Source organism: Nothobranchius furzeri, chromosome 11, assembly GCF_043380555.1.
Source record: "Nothobranchius furzeri strain GRZ-AD chromosome 11, NfurGRZ-RIMD1, whole genome shotgun sequence".
Taxonomy (NCBI): domain Eukaryota; kingdom Metazoa; phylum Chordata; class Actinopteri; order Cyprinodontiformes; family Nothobranchiidae; genus Nothobranchius; species Nothobranchius furzeri.
In genome coordinates, this window is record NC_091751.1 from 30,776,921 (window position 1) to 30,794,673 (window position 17,753).

Here is a 17,753-nt window from a genome sequence, read left to right on the forward strand (position 1 = left end):
ACCAGCTGCCTATTTCTACTACGGCCCTGCTTGACTCTGGTTGTGAGAGGAACCTTCTAGATCAGTCCGTGGTCACTCGACTGAGGATTCCCACTACACCTCTCCGCACTCCAGGTCATGTTTTGTCATTGGATGGAAACGCTTTAACCACCATCAACCACCGAACTGTGCCTGTGAAGTTACAAGTGTCCGGTAACCATCAAGAGGTCATTTCAATTTTTGTTTTTCCCTCTCCTCAGTTCCCAGTCGTCTTGGGCCACGAATGGCTTATCACGCACAACCCCCACATCGATTGGAGGACGGGTCAAGTAGCTGTTTGGAGTCCGTACTGCTTGTCCCACTGCTTGTTGTCTGCTAGCCTTCCTGTCCAGGTTCCTGCCACCAGTCCTCCACCCATTCCGGACCTGTCTTCGGTGCCACTCGAATACCACGACCTACAAACAGTTTTCAGCAAGGATCGAGCTGCATCCTTGCCTCCTCATCGTCCGTACGACTGCTGCATCGATCTGCTCCCAGGTGCCACACTCCCGTCCAGCAGAATGTACAGTCTAACCAAAGCTGAACACGAATGCATGACCACTTGCATCTCAGAGTCATTAGCATCAGGCCTGATTCGTCCCTCCACCTCTCCCTTGGGCGCAGGGTTCTTCTTTGTTTCAAAGAAAGATGGTTCCCTGCGTCCTTGCATCGACTATCGAGGTTTAAATCAAATCACTGTCAAGAATAAATACCCTCTGCCTTTGCTATCCTCTACCTTTGACCCCGTACAGAACGCAACAGTCTTCACCAAAATGGATCTCTGCAATGCTTACTATCTTGTCAGGATCAGGGAGGGTGACGAGTGGAAAAAAGCCTTCAAGACACCTCTGGGCCACTACGAGTACCTGGTCATGCATTTTGGCCTGATCAATGCCCCCACAGTTTTCCAGTCCCTGGTAAACTCTGTTCTCACAGATTATATCAACAAGTTTGTCACTGTGTACCTCGACGACAATTTGATCTTTTCCAGTAACCTCTCAGAACACCGTCAACACGTCCGTGCTGTCCTGCAACACCTCCGGGAGAACCGCCTTTTCGTCAAAGCTGAAAAGTGTGAATTCCAAGTTTCTTCTGTAAAATTTCTTGGATTCGTACTGGAGAAGGGACGGCTGAGAATAGACCCTGAAAAGGTAGAGGCTGTTCGTGACTGGCCAACCCCCACAACCCGCAAACAGCTACAACGTTTCCTCGGGTTTGCACATTTTTATCGGCAGTTTATTCGTGGCTACAGCCTGGTGGCTTCCCCCTTGACACAGTTAACCTCTGTTAAAAGAGCTTTTGTGTGGTCAGCTAACGCTGAAAAGGCTTTTCAGGAGTTAAAGACTCTTCACTCAAGCCCCTCTTTTGGTTCGTCCTGATTCGTCCATTCAGTTTACAACGGAAGTTGATGCTTCAGATTCTGGTGTTGGTGCTGTCTTATCCCAAACGTTGCCCTCAGATAAACTACTTCACCCCTGTGCTCTCTCAGGCAGAGCAGAACTACGACATGGGAGACCGAGAGCTGCTAGCCATCAAATTGGCCCTGGAGGAGTGGCACCATTGGCTAGAAGGTTCTGAGCATCCCATCATAATCTGGACGGATCATAAAAATCTCCCCTACCTGAAGGAGGCCAAAAGGCTAATTCCCAGACAGTCCCGGTGGTCCGTGTTCTTTACTCGCTTCAATTTTATCATCTCTTACACCCCTGGAACCAAGAACGTCAAACCAGATGCTCTATCCCACCAGTACGCCTCAGACAGAGATCTGAACCCGCCACTATTCTTCCTCCATCCTGTGTTGTAGGAGCTGTTTCCTGGGACATTACTAACAAGGTGCTGGATGCCCAACGCACAGACGCTGACCCAGGTAATGGCCCATCCTATAAACTGTTTGTGCCTCAACAAGTACGAGGAGCCGTCATTCACTGGGCACACACCGCCAAGTTCTCAATTCACCCTGGAATTGGTCGCACTCTCGCCCTGATCCGCAGGTCATTCTGGTGGCCCTCCATGTTTAAGGACATGAAGGAGTACATCAACGCCTGCCATGTCTGTGCCCGAATAAGACCACCAACCAACCCCCGGCGGGACTTCTAAAACCTCTCCCCATTCCCTCTCGTCCATGGTCTCACATAGCGGTGGACTTCGTCACCGGCCTGACCCTCTTCAAAGGTTTTTCTGCCATCTTCACCATTATGGACAGATTTTCAAAGGCCTGCCACTTCGTCCTCGTAAAGTCCTTTCCATCCTCCACTGAGACTGCTAACCTTCTAATAAAACATGTCTTCAGACTGCATGGCATCGCGTTGGAGATCCTGTCAGACCGCGGTCCCCAGTTCCTCTCCAGGGTCTGGAAGGAGTTTGCCACCTTATTGGGGCCCGTGTTTCCCTGAGTTCTGGTTACCACCCCCAAACTAATGGCCAGTGCGAACGGCTCAATCAAGAGTTGGAGGCAATGCTCCGTTGTGTGTGCTCCTCTAACCCTACCCAACTACCCTGGATTGAGTACGCTCACAACACCCACATTTCTACTGCAACCGGTCAGTCCCCGTTCGAATCCTCCCTTGGTTATCAACCTCCCCTGTTCCCTTCGGATCTCTCCGCCTCTGTCACTATTCCTCAGTTTATCCGCCAGGCTAGGAGAACCTGGATCCAAACCCAGGTGGCTCTTCAGCACACCATGGAATGCAGCCAATGGCGGGCAGATCGTCACCGCCGACCCGTACCTGTATACAGCCCGGGGCAACAAGTCTGGCTCTCTACCAAGGATATCTGTCTCAAAGGCACCAGTAGGAAACTTTCCCCTCGGTTCATCGGCCCATACCCCATTCAGGAGGTCCTCAGTCCCTGTTCAGTCCGTCTTGTCCTGCCCCCGTCTATGAAGATCCACCCTGTTTTTCATGTTTCCCTACTGATACCTGTCTCGTCCAGCCCGTTGTGTCCTGTACCTGCTCCTCCTTCGCCAGTTCGCCTCACCGATGGTGGACTGGGCTATAGTGTTCGGCGCCTTCTGAACGTCAGGCCCAGGGGCCGGGGTCGTCAGTTGTTGGTGGACTGGGAGGGCTATGGCCCAGGGATTTTGACGCCGCTCGGGCTTCCTCTGCCTCGTCCTCCACCTCTGCTCGGCCGCCGGGTGTCAGCTTTGGGGGGGGGCTGTCATGCTCTGTGCTGAACAAACCATCTTTGTCTGAGCTTTGTTTGCAGGTGGGTGTGTCTGGAGAGCTCAGCTGTATCAAATCAGCTCACCAGCGGTCAGGGGATTTAAGGAGCAGCAGGATAACTCCCCAGTGCCAGATGATACTCAGTCTTGGGTTCCAGTCATCTATTCATATTCGCTTTTTACAATATCACCGGAACATCATCAATATTCCAGTCCCGCCGTTTGCCCCTGATCGCCTGCTCTCCGCCACTCACCGGCCCACCTGCAGCTCCTCGGTCTCCCTGCTCAGCCAGGCCTGGCATACCCTTCCCGAAGAACCCGGATCATCCAGGAAACCGTAAGCCCTTTGCATTCCTCATCATCATCTCACGTTGTTCCAGACTCTGACCTCTCTTCCTCTCTCAGATCCCCACCGATCCATTTCCTGTCCATCGGAAGCTACCTCTACCGCACCATACAAAATAAACCATTTTTACTTACCTTCCGACTCCTGGTGGTGATTCTTCATGTCGTGGGTTAAGAAATTGCCTTCAAACATGACATTTTCTTGTGCTGAGCATCTCATGCAAATGATCCACGTTTCCCTCAGCGAGCACAAACCCTTGTCTGAGCTTTGTATTGCTTTATGTAGCTAAGGTTCTGCCCCGGGTGAGATAGTGAATCATTGATGGGAGGATAGGAGAGCTGAATCCTGTTGGTGCTCAACTTGAGGAATAGCGAGAGCAGAATAATGAATTTTGAAACGTGAAGTTTGAGAAAGGGGAGTTGTGCTTTTCTCATTCAGCCGAGGCCTGTAAGAAGCAACGGTGCTTCACTTCAGCCCTCCTCACCCCCATTGTTCTTGCATTATTGTCTCTATTTTGTGCCTCTATACATCATTGCGCCATTAGACTTTATCTGCTTTGTTGGGTGGAACTTTTAATATGCATTCCAAAAGTTGTAATAGTCTAACACTAAAAATACAAAATGAGTTTTTGTTCTTTTCTCTTTGATGTTTAGAAAAAATATCCATAAATAGAATTTAGCAGATCAGAAAACAAAAGCAGAAAAGGAAGGAAAAGCTTTAAATGACATCATACACGCTCAGTTCTGGATGAATAAAAAGGGGAAACGGAATAAAAAAGCTTATACCAGGTGAGTTTCTCCACTCAGGTAATAAAGTACAGGGTTTTTTTTTTTTTTTTTTGCTTCTATAGGTTGTATAAACCTGATTTTTTTTTCTTTGCCTTGAAGTAGTTTGTTCAAAAGCTCACTGAATGTAGGGAATAAATAAATTACAACATTTTCCTTTCCTCGTATACTTTCTCTCGAACCCAGAAAAACAGCATTTGTTTTAATTTAGTAGCTTTACTTGATGCTTTGTCATGGGGCTAAGTGGCAGCCGGATCTATTTTCTCCTGTTTAGTTCCAGATCTCATCTTCCATCACTGTTTTGTGCTCTGGTGCAGTGCAACATTTGTCATCATTGAACCGTAACTGGAAGGGGATTTATGTAGTCGACATAATCCCCAAGACAGACTGCATGTTGCAATAAAAACAGAACTCCTCCACACCTCAGGCTGCGTAAAGAAAGCTTAAAGTATTCCAAATGTATCTATTTTTTATTAAACATGGTGTCATCTTAGCGCTTACATCTCTGAAGTGTGCTGCAAACCCTGTGAGGAGACAACACTAGGCGGGTCCGAGTACTGTCATCAAGGTGAAATATTGAATTAAACCTGTCCATCCCATAGTGGGGTGCAGGGGTGATGCCTGGAAACAGGGCTGGACTGGGATGAACAATCAGCCCGGGCATTTTGAGCCGACACCCGCCTACCAGCTATTGAAGTAAAAACTACGAAGCCCAATATTTACACCAGCTCACTTTGGTCCTCAATATTCCATATCCATCATATTTTAGTTGTTTTCCTGCTCCAGCACAAAACAGCTTAACACAATAACACAATGCACAAAAACATCAACAGGCTGAGAAAAACCTCTGATATCCAGCTGGTTCTTGTTAATAAAGAATAAGTCAAAAAGTAAAGCAAAATATAAAATCTATCAGAAAACTAAGTTGCCTGATTACCTGAAGCTCATTTACACACACACACACACACACACACACACACACACACACACACACACACACACACACACACACACACACACACACACACACACACACACACACACACACACACACACACACACACAAATGCATTTGAATAAAAATCATAATTTAAACTCAGAAATTACAACTATAAAATAAATATTGATGTAATTCTTGAGTTTAAATAGTTTTGATCAGAATTTTTTACACTCTTTTATACATGAAAAGAATGACTGAATAATCAACAGAGAAGCTCGAGGTGTACTTACTGAATGGGGATCTGTGGTGGGATTATATAAGTTTTCTTCTTCCCACTCCTTTTCAGGCAGAATTGCATGGCCATTTATGTATATTCCTTTGCACTAAATGACTTATATGACTGAACTAATTGTTACCTTGTTTAATTGACTGTGACATTGCCTGAAATAAATAAAAATGAATGAATGAATTTTCTCAAAACAATCTTCCAAAGGGATTATTTACTGAGTAGAATATTTTGATATGTGCAGGTTTTTTTATTCAGTATTATTTAAAAATCAAACACACACACACACTCACTCTCAGTGCAGCATACAGGCAGGAGGCTGTGTCACTAATATAGGTTTTGCGTTTCTTCCACGCAGCAATTGATGAAAGGGAAATCCAGTATTCTTGTTCTGTTCTCACAGGGACATTTTCAGATGCATCTGACGGTGCATTGATAAACGAACCAAACCAGAACTGCTCAGAATACCTCTGCAGTATCTGGATTTAAGCACAGCAAATGTTTTTAAAAGATAATAAGACCACCTCTGCCTTTTATTTTCTTGTTTTGTACTCCAAACTTTTTTGCTTAGCTAAAGGTTAGTTAGCTTTCCTCCATTAAAAAGTGTGTGTGTGTGTGTGTGTGTGTGTGTGTGTGTGTGTGTGTGTGTGTGTGTGTGTGTGTGTGTGTGTGTGTGTGTGTGTGTGTGTGTGTGTGTGTGCTCTGTCTTCTCCATGTCCAGTGAGTCGTGGAGGATGGCTGCTTATACTGAGCCAGGATCCTCTGGAGGTTTCTTCCTGTTAAAAGGGAGTTTTAACTGCCAAAAGTCAGCTTGAAATCAGTTAAAAAGTCTTCAAAGGGACCAGATAGGAACGTGGAACAGTGACTTTTCGCTTCCGCCCATCTCAGGGCTCTTCCACGAAGTAATCCAACAATAATTGAGTCTGTGGTGAAAGCTCCTGGTGATTGTTCGAATGCAAGTCGACATTGTAGAAGAAAGCTGTAACAGTCCTCGAACTCAACGCTGAAGGTCAGAGATGGCGGTGATGCGGCTGGGCGGAAGTGGGTGACTTCCATGGGAACTGCTGCTTCCGGTCCGGGAATAACTGGAGTAACAGGGCGGCCAGCGCAGGTTCCGAAGCAGAGGCCTGAGTCTGCAGTTGGGACAGCCTGTTGTGTATCTGCCACACCAAGGCCTCCAACTGCTGGTATTGGTTGTTTGCTTTGTGTAACTGCTTCATTAGCAGCAGCAGGACTTGTTCTTGTTGAGACAACCTGTGGAGCAGATCAATGAGAGGTGTGTCGGCGGGGTTAGTGGTTTGGCCGGATGATTCTGACATGGTTTGGGGAATGTGTTTAACCCAAGACATGCAGAATCACACACTTACAGATCTTATGGTAAAAAATAATCTTTATTTTAAAATGGGAACTGAAGGTGCACTGGAAAGCCCAGTGGAGATCGAGAACGGGAGCGCAGTGTCGGAGGAGGGGAGAGCAGATACAGGTGAGTCCAGGAAGGTAAGTCTAAACTTGGTAGGTGCAGAGAAAATACTTACTGGGAGTAGGGGAGAGTAGGTTGGGTGCCGGGGTGAATCCAAGTGGGGTGTCCAGGAGAGGGAGCGAGAGGAGAGCAGGAGAGCGGACCGGCCAGGAGGAATGGAGAACGGTGAGAGCTGCGTCTGGAAATCCTATGGGGCACAAGTGAGTAATGCTGAGGAGTCGCGGAAATCCAAACACGTAATCCAGAGGAGTCGCAGAAAACCAGAGACGTCACAGAAGTCCAAAAACATTCCAAAACCTGGTAATGGGTAAGTGCAGGAGAAAGATCCAAAGGTTCACAAAAAATCCTAAAAACACTAGAGCACAAAATCCAAGAGTCGCAAGAGGGCAAAAAACTACCAAGCTGTAGTAATCATCCGGCGTCGAGGAGTGTTCTCCGTCCTCCTTTTGTAGCCAGACCCGCAGATTGCAAATCAGCTGCAGCTGGAGCCTCCCTCTCCTGAAACACACAACTCAAAGATGGGAAAATCAGAGGAGTACACATCCCGGCACATGACATAGCCATTAACATTGGCAGAGAAGTGAAGAATTCACCCCATTACCGGAGGGTTGCTAGTTTGTGCCCTGCTTAGTCTGTCATAATCATTGTGTCCTTGGGCAAGACACTTCACCCTCCTTACCTTCTGCTGGTGGTCCAATTGACCAGTGTTGACTGTGTACAGCAAACTTGCTTCCATCCTCAGGGCAGCTATGTGTGGCACTGTAGTGTAAAGCACTTTGGAGTCCTCTGATTCAGAAAAGCACCACGCAGGTGCAGGTTATTTACCATTTTGTTTTTGATGTGATTGGCTGATGACAAACAGATATAAGCACCAATTCCTCATGTCTATAGCAAATTGATATAGAACATCTTGAAAAGATTGATACTCTAAAGTGAATAAATTTTATTTATACAGCACTTATCAAAGAAAGAGAATCACAAACTGCTTCACATGGATCAAAACAAAACAAATCATAGTCTTAAAATCATAATGATCATAAAATTAAATCCAATAACAAAGTTGTGAAATTATAACATGATCATAAATATCATAAATCAAAGCCCAGTGCTTCAGATCAAATGTAATCCCAAATCCGCACTGGAGGCATCAGCGGTGCAGAACGGCGGCGGGATGGTTTACTCACATGCTTCCTGGCATGTCAATCCACACCGGGGGAGCATCTCAGACACGGAGCAGCTTCTCCAGCATCCTTATCGCTCAAAATATTCCTTGAGACTTCATTGGTCAAAGTTTGTGAAGAAGAGGAAGAGGAAGGAGAGGAGGAAGAGGAAGAAGACAATGACGACGACAGCCAAGTTTTTTCCAGTTAAATCACATTATGAGTGTCCTTTGATCAACTCCTGGTTGTTTCAGGTTAAAACAGTGTTACAGAAACTCTAAAGACAGTTGATAAAATAAACTATTTATACAACATCCCATTACATTAATTGGGCACTGCGATTTTTCAAGACCACATTGACAGGACTGTGACTCTAGACAAAACAAATGTATGGGTAATTTTTCCAAATAAAATAAAAGGAATGACGGGTTGCCTTTTGGGAGAAGAGGAGTCTTGCTGGTTGGGCGGTGTGGAGAATCTGAAAGGGGTGGGGATAGGAAAGCCAAAGATTATGGATGAGTGGCTGAGCAGATGAGGGATAATGGGTAATGGTCTGCTTTCAGATGGCAAAGGCATCCTGTGGAAATTCTGAAGAGGGCCAATTCAGACCGTGTGAGAGGGAGCTGATTACTCACCCTCTTTCTGTGTGTGGGATCAGGATCAGAAACAAATCCTTCTCCCAGAGAGGCTAATGAAAGAATAGGAGAGGACGGAAAGGTTTGCAAAGACAAAGATTGCAGAGGACAAATGGTACAAGGTGATGACATAAGTATTAAAGGTTATTTATTTCCTCTACCATCAACCCTTGGAATAAGAAAGGCAAAAAGCAGTAGCCTAGAAATCTAGATGGACAGTTGCCGAACCAAAATGATTTTGCGCTCCATGTCGGTCTGGCCATGCACCATTGGAACCTCTGTAGCCCCAGCCAGTCTGGTGGCTGGCCAATCACAGGACTCAATCAGTTTGGTGGGTGGAATGATGCCACGGAGCAGAACAAGATGGTGAATGCTTGTTTGAAACTGCTTTGGCATCAACTTTGGACTTGGCATTCTCTTTGAGACCAGAGCAGACAGAGGTACTTACATCCTTTATTTAGAATAAGGATGTATTTGTGTCTTCTTCAACTGTGTGTGGTGGACTGCCCTGTTGACTAACTTCCTTAGCGGTGAGTATGTCAAGTTGTTTGTTGTCCAATAGCACGTGGAGACAGTTTTAGACAACTGACAACGTCCTTGTATCAATGCTGGTCACCATGCCTTTTCGCTGCTACAGTATTTATATCTTTATATCCATACTTCATACTAGTACTCAGGATGCTGATTTCTATTAAGTACACATTGTCCTGTATGTATTTTTCCTTCTCTTTGTTCCGGAGCAGTGTGCATGTACTTTAATTCCACTCCATGTGAGCATGATGTGGATGACTATGGCCCAGTCTCAATACTCGTACTGCGCCCTGCAGACTTCAGCAAAGTGCACTTGGAGAAAGTGCGCTGTAAGGCTTCGAGGGTGTAGTATACAAGTGTGCAATGTAACGTGAGGAAATATGGGTTTTCTGTCACAAAGGTGGTGTTGGACTCAGCTGGGTCAAAGCTGGGTCGTTGAGAACTTTCACCCACAGATTAAGACCTGAACGCCAGCGAGTCTGGGAGGAAACCATAACATCTGCCACCTGCAGCTTCGTGCCAGAAGATGTTGTTCCCACAGAAGATGTTGTTCCCATAAAAGTAGTCATAACATAACAAGTCTTAAAACTTTGTTTCTTGATTTTAATGTTAAAGTAACCATTATCATTTTGCTCATTATAAATGTGTTTAATCAAATGAATGGTTCTTATGCTTTGGGTAATTATAATGGATTAATGAAGCCATACTTAAATAATGTTTGAGAATGTTTGTTACTGACCTTCACACACACTCAAGCACACAAACACTCACACACACCCACACACAGATTCTCACAGTAAACTCCAAAACACATTTGATGACGCACACGTTTGCTTTGAGAAGAGAAAGGCTTTTGGTAAGTTTCAGTCTTATGATTTCAGTTCGTGCTTGACAACGAAAGAGAGAGGACCTGAAGGGGGGACAGAGCCGGTTGGCTCGTTTCTTCCCCCCCTCAAGCTGTTCCTGTCGGCCAGACAGAATAGCTGAATCGCAACTTCTAACGCAGGCTCATACAGAGTCTTTGATTTCTGAGTGAATTAACTTAAGAAAGCGCATCGACAAAACGCTTTACCATCAACGTGTACCGAGGACAACTCTGGACCGGTTCGCGGCGCATCTTTGTCTTCTTTGCCAGCCAAGGTGCCCTGGATGAAACATCATCCTAAGGTGACGTCCCGGGTCCAACAGAGGGTCCGATTTTCGGTGAGGCAAAACACGACAGATAGCGTTTTGATGCATCTTTTCCAACTAAACCTAAGTTTATTCAAACCATCACTTTTCACTCAGACACCTGTTTCTTCCTGAAGCAAAATCAGATGCACACACGCATTCATCTCACCTCATGTTCAATTGTCAAGACACTTTGCACACACACGCATCCATAACCACATCCTATTACTCTCAATCTTCATTCACCAACAGAAGGTCTATTTGAGCAAGAACAGCATATCAACTGTTAAAGATTGTCCCACAAGTTGCCAATGTTGATTGTTATTTCCTGTTTGTCAATTTCAAAATCATTAGTTTAATTTGAAGAATTAAAACTTTTAATTGTCAAACTGCACTTGAACTGAAACACAGACACACAGATATTATCGTCATGAAAACAACCTTTGAGTCTTCTTAACAATATAAAATTTGGTTATTGATTTATTAAAAATTAATATTCTGAATTAATACGTAGCATGGTTCCTCTTTCATAAAAGAGCATAAAACCACAACGCTACAATATAACTGAGTAAAGACAGTTTCTCCTTACAATATGGCTGAGCCAGCCAATTCTTCTTTACAGCAAATATTTGCAGAATTCAGACAAGGAGTATGGCATCATCGATCGCAATGCTTGCCGGGATACTGGTCGCTGTGAAACTTTTTTCAAAAACCTTTATTAGCAACTTTTAAACAAAAACCAAACAGTTATTTGAAATTAATTTATATTTATTACTGCTTTGTCTAAAAGTTTTAGAGCATCAACTAATTGTCCTAAAATTAACTACTTTCATTAGAAATTACATACTTTCAGAATGACCCTTTTCTCCTGCAGCAATGACTTGTGGGTAATACCTTTGCATTGCTGCAGACTTGGGTGAAGTGCAGATTAAGAGTGCAAAAGGGGCCTGATCAACTTCCGCCCTTGCTAGTCAAATCACCCTACGTAATCGCACCCTTGGCTGGGAACACACAATCGAGGGGAGCAAGTGTGTGTGTGCGAATATTGGGATTGGGCCACAGAATCCTTGATATCTGAGCTGTGGATTCTGCACCATGGCTGAGCTCTGTCTTTGGGTCTTAGCCAGACTATACATTCACATATACAGACCCATAGAAGTGTGACGTCACCTGCCCACACCGCCACCCCTCAGCCCCAGGCTGGAGAGCAAGAAGCTGGCACCTCCTCATTAATCTCTGTTGTGTTTAGGTAGTTAAAAGCAGCTAAATAAAATATGTGAGCATGGTTAACACACGTAGAGCTGTAGGCTGCACAAGTAAATGAAAGGAAAGAAAATTTCAAATTTTACAAGATTCCACCTAATAAAATACACTGAAGGCAATGGTTAACGACCAATTCTACTGGATAAACCACCCACATCGTGGCAGACAAAAACTCATGACAGAATTAAAAAGTAAAATATCTCCCCCACATGTCCAGACACAAACAAGTTATAGTCATATAATGAATTATGAGTTCTTTTATATAATTATGCTTGACCGTGGGGACGAGGAGCTGTGGAGAACATGTGTTAAAACGCCATTGTGGTGTCTTGTTCTGTATGACACGTGGTAATGGTCTTGTAACAATAATTACACAAAATGCAATTTGTCATTGGAGCAGGCAGCCACTAATATCGTTCGTGTTTCGGTTTACGTTGCTCATCAGAATAAACGTAGCGTCCGTTAATCTCCAGAGACAAGCGGTGTCATTATTATTCAGCACTGACCCGTAAAACGTAGAAGAGATATGTTTACACCTCAGGTTCAGCTGTGTGAAGTCCAGATGGCCGGTTCTGAGGACTCTCGTTCCTAACCCTAGCCAACTCTACTGGTTTCTCTCGATGTGGAGGAGCAGCAAATCTACTCTGAGACCCTCCCGGATGACTGAGAGTCTCACTCTATCTCTAAGGGAGAGCCCAGCCACCCTGGTGAGAAAACTTATTTCAGCTGCTTGTATCCGTGATCGTGTTCTTCCGATCACTACCCAAAGCTCATTACCATAGGTCAGAACGTAGATCAACTGGTAAATGGAGAGCTTTGCCTTCTGGCTCAGTTCACTTTTCGCCACAACAGATCAGTACAACGCCCGCATCACTTCAGGCGCAGCACCAATCCACCTGTCAATCTCACAATCTATCTTTCATTCAATCGTGAACAAGAGCCTGAGATACTTAAACTCCTTCATCTGGGGCAGGACCTCATCCCGACCCGGAGAAGGCATTTTACTCTTCCATGGTCTTGGATTTAGAGGAGCCAATTCTCATTCCAACTGCTTCACACTGGGCTACGAACCATTCCAGTCGAAGCTGGAGACCACGTTCTGATGATGGTGATGAATATTATTTAGTTGCAAATATTAATATTCAGCCCATTTTCATTCAGTTGGAAAAACAAAACATGAAGTTGTTCTATACCTCCAAGATAATTAATCAACAAAATGGGTAATTGTTTTAACTGCTCTCTTAATGTTTTGGATTTGGTATAAAATCTGTGTCTACTCAACCAACAACTCAAGAGCTCTGGGAACACATGTAAATGGTAGGGTAAAAAGAGAAAATAAAAATGATCTTCAGTGAGAACAAAATGTGAAGGATGAAACATCTCCTGTTCCATCTAGGTGATTGAATATGCACCGAGCCTTGCAGCTACACCAGCGACTGACGTGCCTTGTCCTGAGCTCAGTGCTCATCTCCCACAGCAACAATGCTTCACTTAATCAGCTGAGCACAAGCTGAACCAGCTATTCCTTTGTCTGGTAAAAGTCCCATACAGTGTTTAGAAGATATGGAATTGCATGGAATTAGCTTCATAGATTTTACTGGTCTGAGCAAAGATGGAAACATGTAGCCTAGCATGTCAGACTCCTTCTCTGTCTACAGAGAACTAGTCTGGTAACTCACAGGCAGAGAGGCACATGAGGAGCGGGACTTCTTTTTTTTAACAGAAAGGCTTTTAGCGCTTCTAGTTGTTGTGGTTTTAAAGACATGTCCAAGTTATTTTTACGCCCCCTCCTAAAGGTCTAGGAGGATGAGGGGACTAACACAAGAAAATAGGTGTAGGTGTGTGTGTGTGTGGATAAAGGACGAGGAGGTTAGAGTAAAAACAAAAGGATTTATTAACAAAAGGTGTCCGCTGCTAACGGCATAAATAAGGCTTAGTAAAAATGGTGATTAAAAGGTGGAAACTGAAAACATAAGCAGACTAACTGCTTATTAAATGGGCTTTCTGCCTAACTTAAATCACAACCACCTAAACTCAAAATATCCCCGGCTCAAAAGTCCAATGGGGACAAGAAGCCACCAAAATAAGCAAACTGATGCTCTGTCAGCTAAATCCTCCAAATGAGGATAATTAAGCCAAATTCCTGTAGAAAATAACCCTAAACAAGTACCACAAAAGATTTAGCCTTAGCAAGGAGTCTCAAACACGCTCAGAAGGAGCCCAGGCTAATCCTGTAGCCTTGGTAAAAAAACTTAAACCCAAACGGTAACGGTATAAATCTGGCATAGAGCGTCGACGAGCGAGGGAGAATCTCAGGCTACTCCAGGATCTCCAGCAACAATCCTTAAACCCAAACAGTAACGGTGTAAACAACCTTAAACCCGATTGGAAACGGTCTAGCAAAGTGTGTCCGTGAGCTGGGGAGAATCTCCAGCTAATCCAGGATATGCCTGACTGTCTGCTGCGTCCCTCCTTTTAAGCCTGTTGGCCACTTGATAGCTGATGAAGATCAGCTGCTGTCTTCTCCGGCGTGCCTCTCTCCGAGGTCCTGAAAGGGCTCTGGGGCGTTTCTGGCGCTGTCCCTGGTGCTGAATCCTTGGCAGCGGGGACAAAAGGCTCAGGTTGGGATGAGAGGACGGACCGAGGGGGCGAGGGTCGTCACATTTATTTAGAACAGAGGAAAGAACCACAGCGAACTCCGCTTCAGTCGCCATCTTCATTGTTTATGAGAAACTCAGTGTTGCGGTGTGTGACGTACGTTGCTCAGCACTGATTGGCTCGGTTAGAATTCTCAGGGGGTGTGGTTATTTGGATCGGAGAGTTCCCAGCCTCAAGGGGCTGGCTGGCCAGGCTAGCTTAAATGGTTGGATTCTTTATGTTTCTGGAGTATTTTGTGTTACCTTTTAGACATGACAAATCTGAATAATACTACTATTACCTTAAACTATTAACCAACATTTGGTTGTTTCCTATTTTCCAAAAAGGTTTTCTTTCAAGCACGTTTGTAGCAGCTTTTCTCTGCTTTTACAGCAGTGCTGTCTGTCCTTGGCCCCATCAAGTTCCTAATAAATCAAGTAGAAACATCTAAGTTTTATTTGCCATTTAACAACGCAGCTTTACCACATGCTCATGTCAATTTACGCCTGCTATTTTATTTTTGATGGGACGTTTGTCTGGATAATGTTTCCCAACACAATGACTTATTGTGTGAAATATTCATGATTTCATTTTGCTGCTCTGAAACATTCAGGTGTTTGACAATGCAATGTAACATTTGCTGTCACTCGCAAAGTAATGTAACATAAATATTTTTTTTTACAAATAATTATAAAAACTATTCCCTATTTTTAAATCCACCATTTGATCATCAAGAAAAAATGTGAAAAATATTCTAAGATTGTGTTAATCTTAAAGGTCCTGTAATGATAATATAGGGTAAATTGCTTAAGAGCTATTTATTATTATTACCACCACTTGTGACCAAAGCTATGATACTCTATATAAATATAGAATATCCCCTGCTTGGTCTTAGCATGATTAATTAGAAGACCCTAGGATTCTTTTAATTATACACACAGGGGCACCATACAGCGGTGAAATATTAGGAAGATTCTAAGGGCCCACAGCTGTCAGGGGCCCAAAAAAGTTTCAAAGTTGAATAAAAAAAAAGTTTAAAAATCACAAGTACTTTGCAGTATTTTTTCTCATTTAAGACATTAAACAAACAATATTTTAGTCTTCATGAAATGTATATTTATTCAGAGGTCCCTACTTTATTTTGACTAATTAATTTGAATTGAACCTCAAGAAGGTGAACAATGTAGCATGTTAGCTAGCAGCCTCATTTAAGGGGGTCTGTGGGAATCACTTAAGGCTCTCTTCTCTATCAGTACTATTACAAAGGAATATAAAAAGGCTATTTTTGGTGATAAACACATTGTTTTTCCAGATAATGATAATTATATATATATCAATCAGTAAAAAATTATAAATGGTTTTGGATGCTGGGCAGGTTGAAGCATTGTTATTTAGTCTGTTAATGTAACATAAATTACTGTGAGATTATTACTGTGAAGAAACTTTTTGAAGGCACCATACAAGAAAAAAAATCTTCATCTACTAAACACCTTGAAATGAAATGTTTTGAATCTGACTGAATTATGCGAGGTTTTACAAGACGTAATTTGTTTATGTAGCTTTTAGAACACAAACCAAAAATCAGTAATTTCCAAAAAATTCATCAGAGAGCAAAAATGAAACAAAAGCTATTAATACTTGTAATAAATAAACATAATATAACATTGAACACAATAAAATATGAAATCTAGTATTGATGATGGAGAACTACAGCTAATATCCTGCAGGAGTCTGTGCTGCATTTTCCCTGTTGTGCATTAATTTTAAAGACTGCTGTAACGTGGATAAAAATTTTACCACAAATGATAGCCTATATTGTAACACATATATCAATTTCATTATGTACAGAGCCTGGACCCTCCCAATGTCAGGTTTGGTCAGGACAAAGTATATACGTATTCATGCAAAGTTGTCCAACTTTAAAATTTAATGTAACCCTAACTGACTCCGGTTTGAACTGTGTGCTTATTCGTTTTGTGTCTATGATGAAGCCATGACAAGAAGTCACCTCATGAGGAGTGAATCCTTAGTTTTTGTCAGTCATACAGAAATACTTGATTTCAAGAGGAAAGACAGCTGAAAATGTAGTTGTAACGTGAGGAAATATGGGTTTTCTGTGCAAAAGGTCCTTTGACTCGGCTGGGTCAAAGAGCTGGGTCGCTGAGAACTTTCACCCACAGATTGAGACCTTTGCAGACATGAAGTCTGCAAGAGTCTGCTGGAAACCATAACATCTGAACACCTGCAGTCTACCAGAAGATGTGTTCCCAGGAAATGTAGTCATAACATGTCTTAAACTTCTTTTCTTGATTTTAATGTTAAAGTAATCATTATCATTTTGCTCATTATAAATGTGTTTTAATCAAATGAATGATTCTTTTGCTTTGGGTAATTATAATGGATTAATGAATCCATACTTAATTAGATAATGTTTGAGGATGTTTATTACCGACCTTCACACACACACTCAAGCACACACACACTCAAACACACCCACACACAGATTCTCACAGTAAACTCCAAAACACATTTGCTGACGCACACGTTTGCTTTGAGAAGAGAAAGGCTTTTGGTAAGTTTCAAGCTTATGAATGAGTTCGTGCTTGACAACTAAAGAGAGAGGACGTGTGAACAACCGCTAACGGGGGAACGGAGCCCACCGGCTCCTCACCCCCCCCCCCCCCCCCTCACGCTGTTCCTGCCAAGCCAGACAGGACAGCTGAATTGCAACTGCTAACACAGACTCGTCCAGAGTCTTTTGATTTTCTGAGTGAACTAAACTTAACAAACGCATCGACAAAATGTCTTTCCGTCAACGTGTACCGCGGGCATCTCTGGACCGGGCCGCGGACACCTCCGTCTCCTCTGCCAGCCGCTGGTGTCACCTGGATGGGCATCACCATCCTCTGGCATCCCGGATCTAAAAGGGGGTCCGATTTTCGGTGAGACAGAACACGGCAGATAGCGTTTTGATGCACCTTTTTCAATAAGACCTAAGTTTATCCAAACCATCACTTCACTCAGACACCTGTTTCTTCCTGAAGCAAAATCAGATGCACACACGCATTCATCTCACCTCATGTTCAATTCTCCCTACACTTTGCACACACGCATCCATAATCACATCATATCACTCTCATTCTTCAGCACCTCCAACAGAAGGTCTATTTTGAGCAAGTTTACAATATCAACTGTTAATGATTGTCCCACAAAGTTGCCAGTGTTGATTGTGATTTCCTGTTTGTCAATTTCAAAATCATTAGTTTAATTTGAAGAATTAAAACTGTTAATTGTCAAACTTGTTTCTTCATTGAACTGAAACACAGACCCACGGATATTATC

General features: G+C 43.4%; 1 long non-coding RNA gene across 2 annotated transcripts; it reads right to left on the reverse strand.

Moving 5' to 3' along the window:
- Window positions 1-5,473: 5,473 nt before the first annotated feature.
- Window positions 5,474-8,656, reverse strand: LOC139061918 (uncharacterized). 2 transcript variants are annotated; one of them, XR_011515561.1, is made up of 4 exons: window positions 8,200-8,656; window positions 7,414-7,801; window positions 7,071-7,312; window positions 5,474-6,789 (listed from the first exon to the last, which is right to left on the reverse strand). It is a non-coding gene; the product is annotated as an uncharacterized lncRNA (long non-coding RNA). The 2 variants fall into 2 exon arrangements; XR_011515560.1 differs by lacking the exon at window positions 8,200-8,656 and having other exon boundaries at window positions 7,414-8,187.
- Window positions 8,657-17,753: the final 9,097 nt, after the last annotated feature.